At 46.9% G+C, this 18,480-nt stretch overlaps 1 long non-coding RNA gene across 1 annotated transcript in view; it reads left to right on the top strand.

Moving 5' to 3' along the window:
* LOC308347254 overlaps positions 1-18,480 on the top strand; it is a 71,543-nt gene that overhangs the window by 37,915 nt on the left and 15,148 nt on the right. The window contains exon 4 of the long non-coding RNA XR_013967235.1: positions 11,516-11,632. This is a non-coding gene — a long non-coding RNA (uncharacterized lncRNA). The remainder of the gene's footprint in view (positions 1-11,515; positions 11,633-18,480) is intronic.

Raw genomic sequence — 18,480 nt, 5'->3', positions numbered from 1 at the left:
CTGACTGTGAAATCCAGACGTCATTTAAACAACAAACAAATGGGAGCTCAATGGGCTAAGATTACTACTCCTTTATTAAAAAGCAACTTTAGGACTTGAGAAAGCAAACACGAAACTGTAGGAGGGTAATTAATGGGAGACTGTGCTCCTCAGGAAAATTTTCTACTTGGCCACTCCATGAAGAACTACATAGCGCAAGATGGAAGGAATATGTATTTATCTCCTGCGGTAGGGATATATATGGAAATGCCTGTGCTCCTCCAAACATGGAGATTCTGTGTCAGTACATCTGATGTGACACATTCCTGGTGACTCTAAATGGTGACCCAGGAGGAGATTTTGACAACCACCAACAAGGCACGTGCAGACAGGAGGCGGTCCATGCATTTAAGCCCACTCTTGCAAACTCATTAACAGGGACCCACATGCATCCTTCTTTTTATTTTCCCGTACTGCCTTTTCTCTAAAATATTTTACTAGGTGACGGCCTGGTAGTTCTCGGATAAAAGCGGAAGTACCCACCTACCTTCTGTGTTTGTGGCTGAGACCTCTGTAATGAAAGAAGAATTAACAAGAGAAAAACAGATTTACGAATATATAGACCTCGGGTGTACACGGGACACACCCGGGGAGAGGTGAATATCCCTCTGAGGTGACATGGAACTCGGGCTCAGATACAATCCAAATAGGGTGAGGGGAAGGGGAGGTAGGCCTCTTAGGGGCAAGGAAGTGATTACCCGGAAGGATGAGGGGTTCTAGAAGAACAGAGGGGAGTGTGACAGTTTGTGACTAAGTCTGGGTGTGACTTTGACTTCTGGTGCTGTCTGTTGGGATGAAAGCCACTCTTCGTGATGGATGAAACTCCCAGGGAGGGAGGGGATCAAGGACTCAGACTTCCTGTTGGAGGATCTGTTCTTGGACAGATAAGGAGAGCTCAGAGAAAGCCTCTCCCTGCCTATGCTGTTTTTCAGGTGCCTATGGCTTAAAATAATCCATAGAGCAAAGTGGTGTATTTTGGGGTGGCATATCCTGAACTCCTGTCCATGTTTTGGGCGGTGTATTCTGCTACCCTTCAGACTCTATCTCCAAGCCCTGTGCTGGTCTCTGCAGGGGGAGCCCTGTCCACTTCTGCTCCTGCCAAGGTCCTGCAGTGTCTGCAAAGACAGCCTAGCGGTACACTATCCCCCACCCCCGTCCTGACCACCTGCCTCCAGTGACCTTCACATCCACCCCACTTCCCACTCACAGCGGGATCTTATGATCGCCTGCACCTTCTCCACCTGAGGAATTCAAATCAACCACACCCTTCCCTGTGGTCCTGTGGTTTCATCATGCTGGTTCTCAGGCCTCATGCAAGTGGTCTCTGACCTCACAGAAAATGCCTGTGTCCAGAATGTCCCAATTTCTCGTGACATGTAGCTCCTACCTGGACTTTCTGCTTTTCATGCTCAGCCTGAACCCCTGATTGATCATTGCAGTGAGTATCTTCTCAGAGGCTCAGTGGCCTTGCGCCTGTCCTGGGGAGCACCGCCCCCCCCCCCGCAACCGCCAAATCCCAGCCCTGAGCTCAGTGGCAGCCCACTTCCACTCCTAGTGGCTGAGAGTGCTGAAGATTTGTAAATTCTGTCCATACACTCTAACACTTAATTACACACCCAGTTGTGCAAGGCATGGGAGTGTACGGAGATATATGATACAAATCCTTGCCACAAACAGATGAAATTACTACATGGAAGAGGTTTTTGAATTTTCATCATGGGGGAATCCTTACTTCTCTGTTTCTTTATTCTCTTTCTTGTGTTAAGAATTCTTTCTCATTGGCCTCTATTCCTTTTGCAGTCCTCCAGCTGACTGTGAAGAGCTCTCTGGGGAAGGACAGAAGCTGCTGATAAAAAGTCTTCTCTTCTTTACAGAGAGCTCATTCATTCATTCTTCCATTCATTCATTTGTTCGTTCCACAAATAATGGTTGGGTGCCTATGTTGTGCCAGGCATGTCCTCTCAAGGAGCGATACGGACGTGAAGAAGAAAGACAAGGTCCCTGCTCTCATGCAGCTTATATTGGAGTGTGAGAAAATGTGCAAGGAAGAGGGGGAGGGGAAAAGAAAGAAAGAAATCCAAGCTGCAGGCGCTGAGAATTAGAGTAAGATGGGAGCTGGCCTGATGGGGCTTGGGGTGGGGTGAGGAGGGGTTGGGCGGCTGATGGGTGGGGGGCGGTCTCATGTTAAACATCAGAGTACCAAGAAGCTGCTAATGCAAATAGTGGTAAGAGGGGCACTGAGGCATGAGGGGCTATGTGCTCAGGGAATGTGAACTTAAGGTCAGATGGAATAAAACAGAATTAGCAGGGCTGCTCTGTGCACCCACTACACACATTTAAAAAAAAAAAAACCTAATTCTCTTAAAATGTACTATTCTGAGTCAGAGTCCCCCATGAACACTACAGCCTTGCAGCAAACACCCAGACCCTGAGACCCGTGAACGGCCAAGTAGCATAGTCAGTTTTGATAGAATTTCTTTCCTAGGCAGGAATCCCTTTACTTCTTTTTGTTCTCAGAGTAGGGAAGAAGAATGAAGCAAATGAAACCAATCAGACCCGAACCGAGAGGCCAAATCCCACCCCACATCTCGCCTGGCCTGAGACAGACATAACTCCCATTGCTCCCCCACTCCAGCAATAAGGAAAGAGACTGCAGCAGTAAAATGCATGACACGTGACCCTCCTCCTGCCCTCCCCCACCCTTGCCCCCTGCAGTGTTGGAAAAGTAGCTAGTAAGATCCTGGTGACTCAAGGATTGCGTGTAGAATTTCATTTTTTATAACTTGGAATTAATGTATTCTTTAAACCACAAGTTTATTACTATTTTGAAATTTATTATTTTTTTCATTCATAGCAGGCCATTTGAAATGTTTGTTGAGTAGATAAATGAGTATTTGAAGAGGATACCACCGACCCCGTCATAGAGAAGATATGTACCTCTACATCCCCCCCACCCCCAGAGCTAAGGTTAGCTTTCTGTTGGAGTGAGACTGGGCACAGATCAGTGGACCCAGTGACACCCTCACCAAAAATGTTAACAGCATCGGGGCTGTAGGGTGATTTGGGGGACCATATGTACATTTGTCTTCATAGGTCCCTTTGTCCAAAGGAAAAAAAAATTCTATTTTACAGTGGCCCTTTTCTGATTAAAAAAAAAATGAACACAAAAACATGAGAAATGAACATGAAAACCGTGAATGTGTCGTGAGCTCTTGGCACTATTCCTCTGTGTCTTGACGGGGGCGCCGTCTCCATGGCTGGAGTCAGAGCCCTGCTCCCATCACTCACGACTGGGAGGCTTGGGGACCATCACGTGGTATGCTCATCTACACACTGAGGTGGATGAAGGCGTCACAAGAAGGGGGGACATCTTAATTGGTTGGGATACTTTGATAGTGTCTGGGGGTAGAGTGTGCTGCAGGGTGAGCTGGAGCTGAAACCAGACTGGGCCCCCGCTCAGAAATTGTGGGGGGGCATAGGGCGGGAGCAGAAATGTCACAGGGAGAGTCTTATGAAGGGGCTTCTCTCCTTCGCGTCCTTCCATTTTTCCATATATCTCTCCGAGAGTTCAGTCCACTTGGGGGAAGTGGAAGGTGCTGAGTTCTGCTCTGAAGTGGGGTTGGGTTTAGAGGAAGCAGCTGCCCCAAGTTACGATGTGTGAAAGCTCTCAAGAAACCAATGATTCCTTTTCACATCCTTGGCCCTGGACAGGGTGCAAAGCGCCTCACGGGCCCCATTAGCACCGTAGAAACCGTGAGGGTTAAACGGACTGATGATTACCTAGAGCACCGGTTCTCAGCTGGAAGTGACTTTGTACCTCCTCATCCTCCTTGGAGGCACATTTGCCAAAGTCTGGAGACAGTTTTGGTGGTCACACCTGTGGGGGAAGGGTGCTGCCAGCCTCTAGTTGGGGGAGGCTGCGGTGCCGCTAAACATCCCGCAAGGCAGAGGAGGGCCCCCAAACAAGGAGGAGCTGGCTTGCAGTGTCCATTGTGCCGGGCCTGAGAAACCCTGATATGGCGCCATTCCTCTAAGGGGGACCCCCACATAAATAGTCAGGAACAATCTTTATAGCACACTATGAGGTCGCCAACTGTATTATTATTTCAACAACAACAACAACAACACATAATCTGTTTATAAGCTTCTTCCTTTCCACCGCCTGGCCTGATCTAACATCTAACTAAGTTTACTATATAACCTGCTAAATAAGTTACATTCATTCTCAGGACTAAGAAGCAAACGTGATTTTTCCATCCACAGTAACTTAAGTTAGGCAGCTGGGATTTCTGTCTAGAGATAAGGCACCATCGCCCTCTTCTGGAGAAGTTTGTAACTGCGGCTTTGTACGGAGAATAAGAAATAGATACCAGTCGTTCTAATTCAGCGAATGTCTGGGGCCACTGAGTTTTTACTGAGCTTGCGATGACCTAAAAAGGTGGGGCTTATATTGGTTTATAGGATCAACGCCTTCCTTACATAGTACCCCAAAATTTAGACATTATTTGATGATTAAATATTCCTCTTCCTTCTGTATAAGCTGGAGGAGGGCAAGATTCCCACACTCCCTGTCTGACCTTGGACATCAAGTCTTCTCCTGCCCTTAGAGCGCTTGGGTCTCAGGCCTTGCAACGTGGCTCTACACCTTTGAATGTCACCAGTAGCTCTAGCTCTTTGGGTCTTCAGTTTGCTCACTGCAGATGGTGGGACCACTCAGACTCCATAACTGTGTGAGCCAATTCTGCATAATCGATCTCTTTCTAGAGATCTCTGTCACACTGTCCTGTTGGTTCTGGTTCTCAAAGAATCCGAATACAACTGCATATCTCTTTTTTTTTTTTAAAGATTTTATTTATTTATTTGGTAGAGATTATAAGTAGTCAGAGAGGGGAGGAAGCAGGTTCCTTGCTGAGGAGAGAGCCCTATGTGGGGCTCGATCCCAGGACCCTGGGAACATGACCTGAGCTGAAGGCAGAGGCTTTAACCCACTGAGCCACCCAGGCGCCCTATCCCTTTATTTTTTTAAAAAAGATTTTATCCATTTGAGAGAGAGAGTGAGCAAGGGGGCAAGAGCAGACAGAGGGAGAAGCAGACTCCTCACTGAGCAGGGAGCCCGACTGGGGACTTGATTCCAGGACCCTGGGATCATGACCTGAGCCGAAGGTAGATGTTTACAACTGAGCCACCCAGGACCCACAGGATATCACTAAAAAAAAAAAAAAGTTTTGGGGTGCCTAGATGGCTCAGTTGGTTAAGTAACTGCTTTTGGCTCAGGTCATGATTCTGGAGTCCCAGGATCCGGTCCTGCATTGGGCTCTCTGCTCAGCAGGGAGTCTGCTTCTCTCTCTGACCCTCCCCCTTCTCATGCTCTCTCTCTCTCTCAAATAAATAACATCTTTTTAAAAATTTCTAAAAGAACTTTTTATTTTGAAATAACTCTAGATTTACTGATGTGTTTCAAGGATAGTGCAGAGCTCCTGTAATTTCTTCCAGCATCTAATGTTACCATCTTAGAGCGCCATGTTCACAACTGGGAAATCAACAGTGGTATATGCTGTTACTATAACTCACTGTTACCCTTGCTCACAGTTCTTCATAAAACCTTTTTTCAGGTACCTGGGTAGCTCAGTTGGTTAAGCATCCGCTTTTGGCTCAGGTCTTGATCCCAGGGTCCTGGAATCGAGCCCCACATCAGGCTCTCTGCTTTGCGGGGAGCCTGCTTCTCCCTCTTCCTCTGTTTCCCCACCCTCTCCCCCTGCTCATGCTCTTTCTCTCAAATAAATAAATAAATAAAATATAGCTGCTTCTAAATTTCTGATTCTTTCCTGAGGGTAAAGGGTATAGAGTATGGCCATTTTTTAAGGATGTTGACTAATGTGACTAACTTTCTCTTACCTTTGCAATGCTCTTTGAAAGTCAACAGCGATGACCTAAACAGGTTCATGCTGTTCCGACTCCCTCTTTCTGGCCTCTCAGGACAGCTTTCCACATGTGGGTCATATCTAATGTCAGACATAGGACTTTAGGTGGATCTCTTGGACATATCCTTCCGGAAGCTTCTAGTCTCCTTCTTTTGGGGCTGTTTTCTCTCCAGGCCTCCTGCCTGGACATCATGTTGGGACTTCCCTTTGCTGTCATTCTTAGAACTCCCTTTGCCCCTCTCCTGGGTTGATGTCTTAGCCTGGGTTTCCTGGAGAAAGCAGAACCCAAGCCCCAAGTTGACAAACAGGTGGTTTAGTTTGGAAGGTGATCCCAGGGAGCAGGAGTAGGGGAGTGAAACAGAGGAAGGAAGGTATATGATAAGTTTTGCTAACAGATCATAGAAAACATACGTGTTAGTCTCTGCCCTGGTTCTTGGCACAGAGCTCCTGAGACCCTTGTGATTTCCTGGTAAGAGCACTAGGAGCATCTTTTGTTCTAATATTTGGTCTTTGACCTTGGTTCCTGACACTGAGCTCCTAAATGGCCTGGAATTTCCTAGATGATAGCAGCGTCTTTTGTTCTACTGAGCCAACTCTGGGGTTCCTTTCAAAATAGTCTGGGGATGGGAGGATGAGAGAAGATTGGCAATGAGAATTAGTACGTTATCCATTGATAATTGTTATAAAGCTGAGTATTAACTGTTAAAGTGGAGTACACGCTTGGGGTGCCTCGGTGGCTCAGTCAGTGAAGCACCTTAAGTTCAGGTTGTGATCCTGGGGTCCTGGGATCAAGCCCAACATCTGTCCAGAGCCCAACATCTGTCTGTCAGTCTCCCTGCTCACCGGGGAGCCTGCTTCTTCCTCTCCCTCTGCCCTTCCACCTCGTTTGTGCTCTCTCTCAAAATAAATAAAATCTTTTAAAAAAGAGAAAATCTGAGTACATGGTAGTGTATTACACTTTCTCTCAACTTTTCCGTGTGTTTGAAATTGTTCATAATTAAAAGCCTTTTTTAAAAAAAGGTGCCCTTCTGGGTTAGACTTGCCTATCTGGGGGGCAGGGAAGCTAGAGTGGGCAGGTGGAGGTTTGACATGGTTGCTGACAAGCGATGAGAAGGGGAGATGCCTCCATGTGCTTTCCTGTACCATCGTGTCTCGTTAAGATAGTGCATTTGAGGGGTGAAATAAACTGTCTGTGAAGGAAACAGAATGCCTTCTTTCAATGCCTGCGAGTTCCAGACTTTGCCAAGGCAGACTTGTCATTCGTGGTGAGAATTTGTCACCTCCCAGAAGTAAGTCCTAGCAATTATTTCACCAATAATTTCTCCATAATTTATTTTATTTTTATTTATTTTTAAAGATTTTATTTATTTATTGGACAGAGAGAGACACAGTGAGAGAGGGACCACAAACAGGGGAAGTGGGAGAGGGAAATCAGGCTTCCTGCTGAGCAGGGAGCCCGATGCAGAGCTGGATTCCAGGACCCTGGGATCATGACCTAAGACGAAGGCAGATACTTAATGACTGAGCCACCCAGAAGCCCCATATTTTATTTATTTTTTTATTTTATTTTATTTATTTATTTTTTAAAGATTTCATTTATTTATTTGACAGATGGAGATCACAGAGAAGTAGACAGAGAGAGAGAGGAGGAAGCAGGCTCTCTGCTGAACAGAGAGCCTGATGCGGGGCTTGATCCCAGGACCCTGGGATCATGACCTGAGCTGAAGGCAGAGGCTTTAACCCACTGAGCCACCCAGGTGCCCCCCCATAATTTATTTCAAAAAGAAACAGAATCAAACCTAAAATATGCCCTTAAAGGAATGGAGAGGCATGGTGCCAGGGAAGGGGCCGTTCATTAAAGACTGGCCATTTGTCCCAATTCTCTGCATGCCCGCTGGGTGACTGTTAGCACAGGGGAGTGTCGGTGTGATCTGCCCAGTCCCCCAACCTGCCCCAGCTCTCAGCTGCCACAAAGACTGATGCGAAATGGAACCTCTTCTCCTCCCAGTGACCAGGCATGATACTGAGTAAAATAATGGTCGGAAAGAACATTGCCAGGCCCCTAATGAGAACCTCTTGACAGAAAAATTGCTGTCACATTCATCAAAAAGCCAATAAATGTCAAGGATGGGACTGGAGATGCAGTAGACCATAAATTCTCTCTCCAGGGGCCTCTGGAAGGGAGTTTTGGGACCACACACTGGCTCTGCCTTTTCCCTAAATGTTGCTAAATCAACTTCCAGAAAGCTTACAACATTTATGGGGGCTCGCCCTGATAGCTTTGAGGGCATGTCTGCAGGGCAGCCACTCTGGCATCTGGCCAGACGATCCTGTCTTGGGTATGAGCAACTGGCTAGGTCTGTATCTTTCCAGCCCTTTAGACATTGTTGTGTGATGTTCCAGTTTGTAAGATAACTGAGAGCTGAGATTCAGTTGGGTAGAAATCTCATTGAGAACCGCCCAAGTTTCCAGGAGATTTGGATTGAGATCTCTCAAGATTTGGAATAAGTTCACACAATATATGAGTTTTCAGGAGATTTCTAGATTTGGGTAGAAATCTCATGAGAATTGCCCGAGTTCCCAGGAGTTTTAGACTGAGCTCTCTTGAGGTTTAGAATAAGTTCTCATGAGATTTACACCAACATCTCTTGAGATCTGGACTGAGATCTCATGGGTTTTGACTGAACTCTCATGAGATTTGGACCAAGTTCTCACAAGATTTGGACTAAGCTCTCTGGAGATTTGGACAGAGGTGTCACAAGATTTGGACTGAGATCTCACAAGATATGGATTGAGATCTTATGAGGTTTGGAATAAGCTCTCTCGAGATTTGAATACAAATCTCGTGAGAAGTGCCCGAGTTCTCATAAGACTTAGACTGAGCTCTCTGGCAATTTTGCATTAGATGTCTCGGGATTTGGAATAAGTTCTCATCTCATGGTATGTGGAATGAGTTCTGACGATATTTGGGTAAAAATCTCATGAGAACTACCTGAGTTCTCATGAGATTTGGACTGAGATCTCATACTGCCAGTGTCGGGAACCAACACTGCCACTCCTTCCAGCATCTTGCACTGAAGCTCTGTACTGCATCCAGTGGCCATGAAAGTGCATTGCAGTTTCTTCCAGCACCTCGCACTGGAGCTCATCACTGTCTCCAGTGGATGCAAGCTGCGCTAGCATGTCTCCCAGCAGCACTCACAATGCAGCTCAGCACTATCTCCAGTGACAGAATTCTGCACTGCCATGCCATCAAGCAGCTCTCATAATTCAGCTTTCCAGCACTGGAGGCAGTGCTGAACTCCAGTGCAACAGATGCTGAAAGATGGGGCAGTTCAGTTTTCCACCAAGGGAGGCAGGGCTGAGCTGCAGTGGGCGAGATGCTGGAACTTCCTGACAATGGGTGCAGTGACAGATAAAGTGCAAGGCATGGAAAGGAGAGGCAGTGCTGATTTCCGCCACTGGAGGCAGTGTTGAATTGCCGTCTGGGTGATGGTAGATGTGCCAGTGCGGCTTGAGACCAGTGGAGGCAGTTGTGAGCTGCATTGCAAGACAGTGGAAGGCCCAGCAATGCAGGTTCACACCACTGCAGGCAAAAGTGCAAAAGACGCTACAGTGCAAAAGACGCTGGAGGATGTGTCAGTGCAGCCTGTCCGCACTGAGGGCAATGGTGAGGTGCTGGGTGAGAGACCCTGAGAGGAGACACATGCAGCTTGTTTGTCCAGGAGGCAGTGGTGAGCTGTATAGTCTCTGTTTCCCTAGGCTCAAGAGTGGTGGTAACAACCCCTAGAGCTGTCCACCAACTCAGCATTGTGCCCCATGTCCCTGGGGATGGTGGTAATAGGCTGTCAGGATTCTGGAGGTGGGCCTCTTAGTGAGGGCGTGGAGCCTGGAGGAAACCAGACCTGACTCATGTTGCATTTGGAAAAGATTGAATGTTTTTTTGGAAGAGCAACTTCACTTTTCCAGAAAGGAAAATAGCATTGGTCAACTTTAGAATGAAGCTAATTACTGCTTAAGAAACAAGCACGTGTCTCCCCCTCTTGCAGGAACTGGAGCAGGTGTTGGGTCAGAGGTGCCTTCTTATCTCCACCTGACAACACTTCCCCACTCTGGCTCCATGAGACCCGAAGTTTTGAACTCAGCGTCTGAGTCAGTCTTGTGGTTTGTCACAGGACATCAGCGATCAGAGAAAGCGGCAGGTACATTAGGTGCAATGTCACATCCATGTCAGGATGGGAGGTAAAACTTTTTTTTAACCCCAAACCTCCTGGGCTTTTCCCTTCTCTAATGGAGCCACAAAGTCAAACTAAGGAGCTGTCAGCAATCTAGAGCGGGTGCCAGAGTTCCTGAGTTTCCCTACAGGGAGAAAGTGGCAGGGGGTCCCATTTTTTTCTGTTCATTTCTGGCTTACAAAGGTATTTGGAACATCTCTTTCATAGACAATCACTTTGATTAGAAAGGGAAGATGAGATTTCCTCTGTGTTTTTAACATATAATTTGTTCCTTCATCTAATGGTGTTTATTCCATTGGGCCGAGGTTGTGGAGGACTGGCCGGCATCTAGAGTTAGGTGGCTGTCTGCTGTCAGGTAGAGACTTGGATGATGTCATTTGTCAAAGGTGATGATTCCTAATTGATTAGTCTTTTCATCTAAAGAGTTACAGTGAGGGCAGAGGGAAAATTCTGAATGATTCCAAGGAGCCTTTTACAATTTAAAAGTTAAACTTGACTTTCTAGTTTCACAAAATGGATCGTCTAGACATTTGGACATGCCATATTTTCTCTGTAGTTTCATTTGTGGTGAAGTCAGAAGGAGAATCTTTGGGAAAGCATGCTTTGGGAAGCCATGCTGGTGGCTTCAAGGGGCTTGGCGTCACGAACCCTGAGGTGAATTTCGGGAACTGCTTGCCTGACGCTGGGTGAGTCAGGCTATCCCACAGGTTTTCCGTTTCCTCCTCAGGAAATTGCTGGCAGGTAACGTGCTTAAAGCGGAACCTCCTGCCCTGCTGGCAGACATGCGGGCTGCTGCAGCCACTCTGGAACAGAGTGTGGTGGTTCCTCCAAAAGCTCAGAATCGAACCACCCTAGGATCCAGCAATCGCAGTCCTAGGTATTTACCCAAAGGACACGAGAATGCACGTTCAGTGGAGTAAGAGCACCGTGATATTTATAGCAGCATTATTGACAATAGCGAAACTGTGGAGGGAGTCCCAGTGTCCATTCACTGATGAATGGAGAGAGAAGATGGGGGAGATAGATATGCAATGGGACAGGACCCACCTTCCCAAAGAATGAAATCTTAGCATCTGCAAGGATGCGGTTGCATCTGGAGTGGACTAAGCTAAGCAAACTCTGTAAGGAAGACAAATCCCCACTGACTTCAGTCCTGTGGAATTTCAGAAAGAGCACAGATGCACACAGTGGGGGCAGGAAGATAGGCAAATGAGGAAGCACAAACCGAGGGTTGCTGGAGGGCAGGGGCGTGGGGTAAGGGTCAAAGGGGCGATGCTATGAGGGAGGGCACTTGTGATGAGCACCGGCTGTTGTCTGCAGGTGAGGAATCACTAAACCCGAGCCCTGAAGCAAAGGAATGAACGCTGCATGGAAACTACCTGGAATTGAAGTCAATGAAGAAAAGACAAGACCGTGTTCTGCTTCATGAAGAGTGAGGTAAAAATGGAGTGATTTTCATTCTCCTATTCTGTAGATGATAGTTTTCAAACACACTGTGGTGGGACACGCTAGTTTCTTATTGCACAAGGAGTCCTCGGACAGCTGCAGGGAAAGACTCAGATCTCAGAGCATGTTCATGTTCCACTGATACGTGACTTACAGTTTGCCCAGGGAGGAAGATAAGTGCAGAGAACCACGACAGAAGAGGAGAGGAGGTGTTAACCATTCAGGAGGGAGCCTCCTGCCTTTCTCATGAAAGCCTTGGGCCAGTGTAATTTTGGAAGGGGGGGATCCTGGAGCTTTGTGACAGACAGGGGAGCTCCAGGGCTGGATAGAGCGGACAGGGGTCCCGGAGGAGAGCGAAGTGCATTCTGCAGGAGGGTGTGGGCAGGGCCAGCTCCCGGGGTGGCTGCGTGTCCCCCGTGTGATAGTTGTGACAGGTCAGGGTGGGGAGCAGGTTCCTGGCTGTGGACAGGTGAGGCGCAGATGGAGAGCTGGCAGAACACCTGCTTCTGAGCCACCAGCCTCCCCCAACACACACGACCTCGTCATCTGACCCTGTCACTCCAGTTCAGACCGCTCTGCATTGCCAGTCCGAGACGCTGGTTTGGACTTCATTCTTTGCATGTGGGTGATGTTTCAAAAGTTGGATGGTAGAAATGACGGGTCATCAGAACATCTGTTTCTCTATTATTTCCTGCTCTTCTTTCAATCAGTGACGTGAATCAGACCTGCCAGTGGAAGGGGCAATCTTTATGTTTTCGTTCCTGTTTTAATTAAACAATGGGAAAGCAGTCTTCTGAAATAGTCCAAGAATCCTTTGTGGGGGTCCATATTTTTCTCTTCCGTGAAACACGTTCTGATTTTGGAAATTATTTTTGAGGGGCGCCTGGGTGGCTCAGTCGTTCAGCATCTGCCTTCGGCTCAGGTCATGATCCCAGGGTCCTGGGATCGAGCCAGGCGGGGGCTCCCTGCTCGGCAGGAAGCCTGCTTCTCCCTCTCTCACTCCTCCTGCTTCATTCCCTCTCTTGTTGTATCTCTGTCTGTCAAACTAATTTAAAAAATCTTTTAAAAAAAGGAAATTATTTTTTAAAGTGAAGCACAGCCTCAGGGGTGTAACAAGGTGCAGTGCCCTTTGTGACAGGGAGAAACGGAAGAGCAGTGTAGGTTGTTTAGGAGCCTTGGGAGTGGCTCATTGTGCTCCCAGTGGAACACAGGCCCCTGGTAGCCTTCTCTGGTGGCAGGGCCTTGGGGGTGGGGGCCGGTTGCTGCTCACCTGGTGGCCAATCCTGGGCTCTGAAACCTGACTGAATCACTTTTGACTTGAACTGTGAATTTATGAAGAAAACAGAACGAACCCAGAGGGTGCCTGTATCCTCTGCACTTGGACGAGTCCATGGAGCAAAGAAACTCATCCCCCATGAGGCGTATCAGGATCCTCACTCCGCTCTCCTCCAGGCTTTGCTTCATGGGAAGAGGTTGTGTCTTCATCCTGATCTGAACCAGAGCCATTGTTGTCTGGTTATGGAGATCCAGACCTTTACGTGACCATGTCGTTATTATTCTTGTGATGTTAAGAAAGCAATCCAGACACTGACTTTGAGATACAAATATCAAATGGAAAAACATGAGGTAAAATATATATATGAGGGCTGAACTTGTGGGATCTCTCATTAGTACGGGCAATGCAGGGTTGCCCATGTGAGAAAGAACAAGGCATTCTGTTTGGATAGAAGTGTGCTGTGCCCCCCTTTTCCTTCCTTCTCTGGAGGGAAAATAGAGTGGTGACTGGAGCTTGGTTTCTGACTTGAAGAAAGGGAGACAAGAGATTTGAAAGAGCAGGGTTCATGCTGATGTGGTGCTCCGTGCCCAGTGAGTGAGAGTCTGAAGCTTGGACTGGGGAGCGTTGGTGTTCAGGGTTGTATTGTCCGAGTTTCCCGCACCCAGAGTCACTCACATGGTCTGCCTCATCGGACCCATTGCTGCCTTTTGAAGGGAAGCTTGAAGGTAGCTTGAAACCCTAGAGTATCTGAGGAATGATCTGGAAGGGACACCTGCGTGGGCCCGTGTAGGCAAACCCAAGGAATTCCGTAGCTAATAAGGAACACGTTTCTGAGATTGGAGTTGGCTTCTCTGTGAGCAGCACTGAGCTGGGGAGGAAAGCAGTCTCTGGGTTGTAGGAGTCACAGTGTCAGCAGGTGTGAGCCTGGCAGGGTGGTCAGATCAGATAGCTGGGAGACTGTGAGGCTGTGGCGGAGGGCCTTTGCTTGTGATGGGCAGGCCAGCTTGGTGCAGGGACAGGGCTCTGCTCCCTGGCCATCCCTCCTGCTGCAGATGTGATAGGAAACTTGCTTCCTGTTGGCTTCTCAGGCCCTCGTCTCAGCAGGTGGCTTGGTGGGAAGCAGCCCACAGGCAGCATTATGGACTCTCGCCCAGTGTGCCCCTTGCTTCCTCAGACGAGGCACCGCAGGTGTCCTCTGCCTGGTGTCTGTGAATTCAGCCAGCAGCGGCACTTCTTCCAGAGCCACAGCCCTGAGAAATCCTCCCCTTTCCCGTGCTGTGTGCAGGAGGCCAGTTTTCATTTGGAACTGAAAGCTCAGCTCCTGCCATTAGGTTCCAAGGCCACACAGCACACCAGTGTCCTTGAAGCTCTAGTTCCTCGTGGGCCTGACGTGCGAGACTGAGACTGAACATAGGGGGCCTGCTGCTGGTTCCTCCCTGACAACTGCAGCAAAGCCTGGTTTGTGATGACGTCCCAGGAAAGAGGGACAGGTGCACCCTTCTGCCCCAGCACAAGAGCATGCCAGATGTCAATCACAGGTGGCTGATGCAGGGAGGAGAGATGTCTGTTTCCAGGACTTTCGCCAGAGGGAGATTTGGACCCTGGAATGCTTCTCTGCTCAGCTTTCTCAGATGAGCACATCAGGCAAGGGGAGGAAGTGTGTATAGTCACCTGGATTTGAGGAAAGTATCTGCTTTCAGGTTTCATGCACAAGTGGATCCTCTTATGGCTCATTTTCCTGATGGTCTTCAGGGTGCAGTAGGGGGACCCATTGTCCCGGGCATCTTGGCTGTGCAAGAGCTGTGGTCACCTTTTCCCCCGGGGCTCTGGACTAGGAAACCATCCGAGTAGGCCTTTGTTTCTCCCTTGCTGAGATGGCCTGGTGACTGTGATAACTGTTCTGGAAATAAAAAGAAGGAGACAGGGCTGGGAGGAGGTGTTGCTTGCTATTCACTTAGGGGTCAGGTAGACGTCACTAGGAAGGTGATGCTTGAGTCAAGTTCTAAAGAAGGTGAGTGACATCCCATCAGGAGCCTTCTAAATGGAAGGGAAAGCATATTCAAAGGCCCTGGGGCAGGAGCATGCCAGGTATGTCCAGGACCAGCAAGAAGGCCCTGTGGCCATAGGAGACAGCTTAGGACATGACCAAATGGAGGTAACAGTAGGGTGACAAAAATCCATTACAGAGCCATGACCCCATGGGACCCTGATGATATAAGGTTGAGGATGGGCAAGTGAGGTCAATGATGAAGTTTTCTAGGAACTTAGGGAAGAGATGGGCTTTGGTGTGGACCAGACAGGTGGCCTTGGAAGGAGTGGTTAGTCCAATTCATGGTACCTATTGAAGATGGAGCTTACAGGATTTGCCAATAGGTTCGATATTGGGAACAGGAGAAAGGAGGAATTGAGGTAACTCCCAGCTCTTATTGGTTGTCCCGAGCAAGGCGAAGGAGATTTCTGGGGGGAAGGAGGTAGTCCATGTTCCACCTGCTGAGGAAGGTGCCTTTCACAGTGGATCTGCTGATGTTTGTGTCTGGGAGAACTTTGAACCTCTATCCTCTCAACAACATTCAAATACAAGTCTCCCCCACTTTTCTCAAAGTTCATGGTAAGATACTGGGCTTACTGGAAAGATCTACGTTATTCCCCAGCTCCAGTAGCAGGAAGAAACCTGAAGAGGATTTCCCTCTTATGAAAAAAATCAAAAAGTGGGCATCGTGTTCAGCATCTGTTTTGTGGGGAGCCACTACAGAGGCGGCGTGCACCCAACCAGCTCCTTCCTGGGCACTGCTCTCCACGTCCAGCCACCAGCACTTTGAATTGGGTCTGTGAGCATCTGTTGTGCCTTATCTCCATTTATTTCAGGTTAGGATGTTGTGTGCTGAGGCCTAAGAGTCAAAGAGAAGGAATTTTTGGAGTCTGAGCACGCTCACTCATTTTTCTGTAGAAATGAATGATAATTCCCTTTTCAGTTTACACCATTTCTGCTATGAAAGGTTTCCTAGGAACCTTGTACTTTCAAATAGCAGGGGAGACTATACCCCATCCTGCGGGGGTAAATTTAGTCTCCATGCTGCACAGAACATTCCATGACTTGTGGATTTTATCACTCAAACATGGCACCTTCGACTACCTTCACCCCTTTCCCCCCTTCCCTGAATGTGGCAACCACCAGTCTGTTCTCAGTATGTATGCGTTCAGTACTTCTTTGATTCCATGTGGAATGTCCATGAGAGACTTGCGTGTTGGTCTTTCTGTGTCTGAGTTACTTAGCATAATGCTCCCAAGGTCGATGTTTCCATGCCTGGTTATTGTGAATAATGCTGCAGTGATCATGGGAGGCATCTCTCTTTTTGAGGGAGTGTTTTTGTGTTCTCGAGGGAAATACTCAGTAGAGCAATTACCAGGTCATGTGGTAGTTGTATTAATTTTTTCCGGAACCTCCATAACATTTGTCACAGTGGCTGCACCAGTATCCATGCCCACCAACAGTGCACAGGGTCCCCTTGTCTATACACTCTTGACCACACCTGGTGTTTGTCCCTGGGATGATTGTCATTCCAACAGTTGTGAGGTGACAGCTGATTGCGGTTTTGACTCATGTTTCCCTGACGACAATTAGTGATGTTGAACAACTTTTTCCATGTCTGTTGATCACCTGTGTGCCATTTTTGGAAAGTATTTATTCACATATCTCCCCAGTTTTTATTCAGTTTTTGTTTAGGTTTGAAGGAATGTTTTGTGTATTTTGGATATTAGCCTCTTCTTATATGTGGGATTTGCAGATATTTTTTCTCATTGGGTAGGTTGCCTTTTAAGGGTTTGACAGTTTCTTTTGTCATGCAGAAATTTCAGTTTGATGTCCTTCCACTTGTTTGTTTTTGCTTTAGTTGCCTTTGCTTTTGGTGTCTGATGTAAAAGACTCTTCACCAAAACCAATATGGAGAAACTTACTACCTGTGTTTTCTTCTTGGAGCTTTATGGATTCAGTTCTTACGTTCAGGTCATTCATCCATTCATAATTTTTTTGTGTGGTGTAAGACAGTGATCCAGTTACATTCTCCTGCATTTAGTGTGCAGTTTTCCCTGTACCGTTTACTGAAGACACACTCCTTTCCCCACTATATATTTTTTGCTGCTGTATCATAAGTTAAGACCATACATGTGTGGGTTAGTTTCTGAGGTTTCTTGCCTTGTCTATCTTTCTTTCTTTCTTTCTTTCTCTCTCTCTCTCTCTCTCTCTTTCCTGGTTTCTTTCTTCCTTTCTATCTTTCTTTACCTTTCTTTTCTTCTTTCGTCTTACAGTTTATTTGTCGGGAAATTATTTTTCCTGTCGGAATATATGCAGTGTGGACTTCATTGGTGACATCTTCACACTCTTTCTTAGGACTTTTCTCTGACGTCTGTGTTTTTGTAACTGACTAGCTGGCTCTATAGCTTTCGACATGTTGGACACGGGGGCAGAACTACTTAAGTAGTATTCTATTCTTCCATCAGACACCAGATTGTGTCTGATTGTCTCCTTTTGTGATGTTCTCAGTTGTGATGATGGATATCTATATTTCCTTTTCTGTGATAGGTTCACTAAAGTGAATTTAATGTCTCTTAAAAATGTGGATTCTAAATCATCCTTATTTTATAATATATTTATAGAAAACAACGTCTTTAAGGAAATGCATTTATTGGAGGCAACAGTTGGAATAGGACATTAATATTACTAATTCCCGGGGCGCCTGGGTGGCTCAGTGGGTTAAGGCCTCTGCCTTCAGCTCGGGTCATGATCCCAGGTCCTGGGATTGAGCCCCGCATCGGGCTCTCCACTCGGCGGGGAGCCTGCTTCCTCCTCTCTCTGCCTCTCTGCCTACTTGTGATCTCTGTCTGTCAAATAAATGAATAAAATCTTTAAAAAAAAATATTACTAATTCCCATTCAAAGTTAATAATTCTATCACAGCTAAGTTTAAATGTACTTTTTTTATTAATTATTTTTATTAAGATATAATGTATTATTTGCCCCAGGTGTGCAGGTCTATGAATCGTCAGGCTTACACATTTCACAGCACTCACCATAGCACATACCCTCCCCAATGTCCATAATCCAACCACCCTCTCCATATAAATATACTTTTAATATACTAATGAATAAACTTTGCCAAAAGTACTATGATTATCAGTTTCTGAGCTTTCTGTTGTGTTCCATCGACCTTTGTGTCTGTTTTTATGCCAGTCCCATACTGTTTTGATGACAACAGCTTTGTAATCTAGCTTGAAATTGGAGTGTGGTGACTCTAGGTCGCTCAATCACTTGTTTGTCTTCTTTCTTTCTTCAGTAAGATTATTTATTTATTTTTACTTAGTTTACTTATTCGTTCTAAATATTTTTCTTTCATTTCTTTTTTATTATGATCATATAATGTGACATTTGTTTCAGGGGTACAGGTTTGAAGTCCTTCAGTTTTACACAACACACAGTGCTTACCACAGCACATACCCTCCCCAATGCCCATCCCCCAGCCACCCCATTCTCCCACCCACCTCCCCTTCAGAAACCCTCAGTTTGTTTC

Source organism: Martes martes (assembly GCF_963455335.1).
Source record: "Martes martes genome assembly, chromosome: 8".
Taxonomy (NCBI): domain Eukaryota; kingdom Metazoa; phylum Chordata; class Mammalia; order Carnivora; family Mustelidae; genus Martes; species Martes martes.
This window is presented reverse-complemented; position numbering and strand designations above follow the sequence as displayed.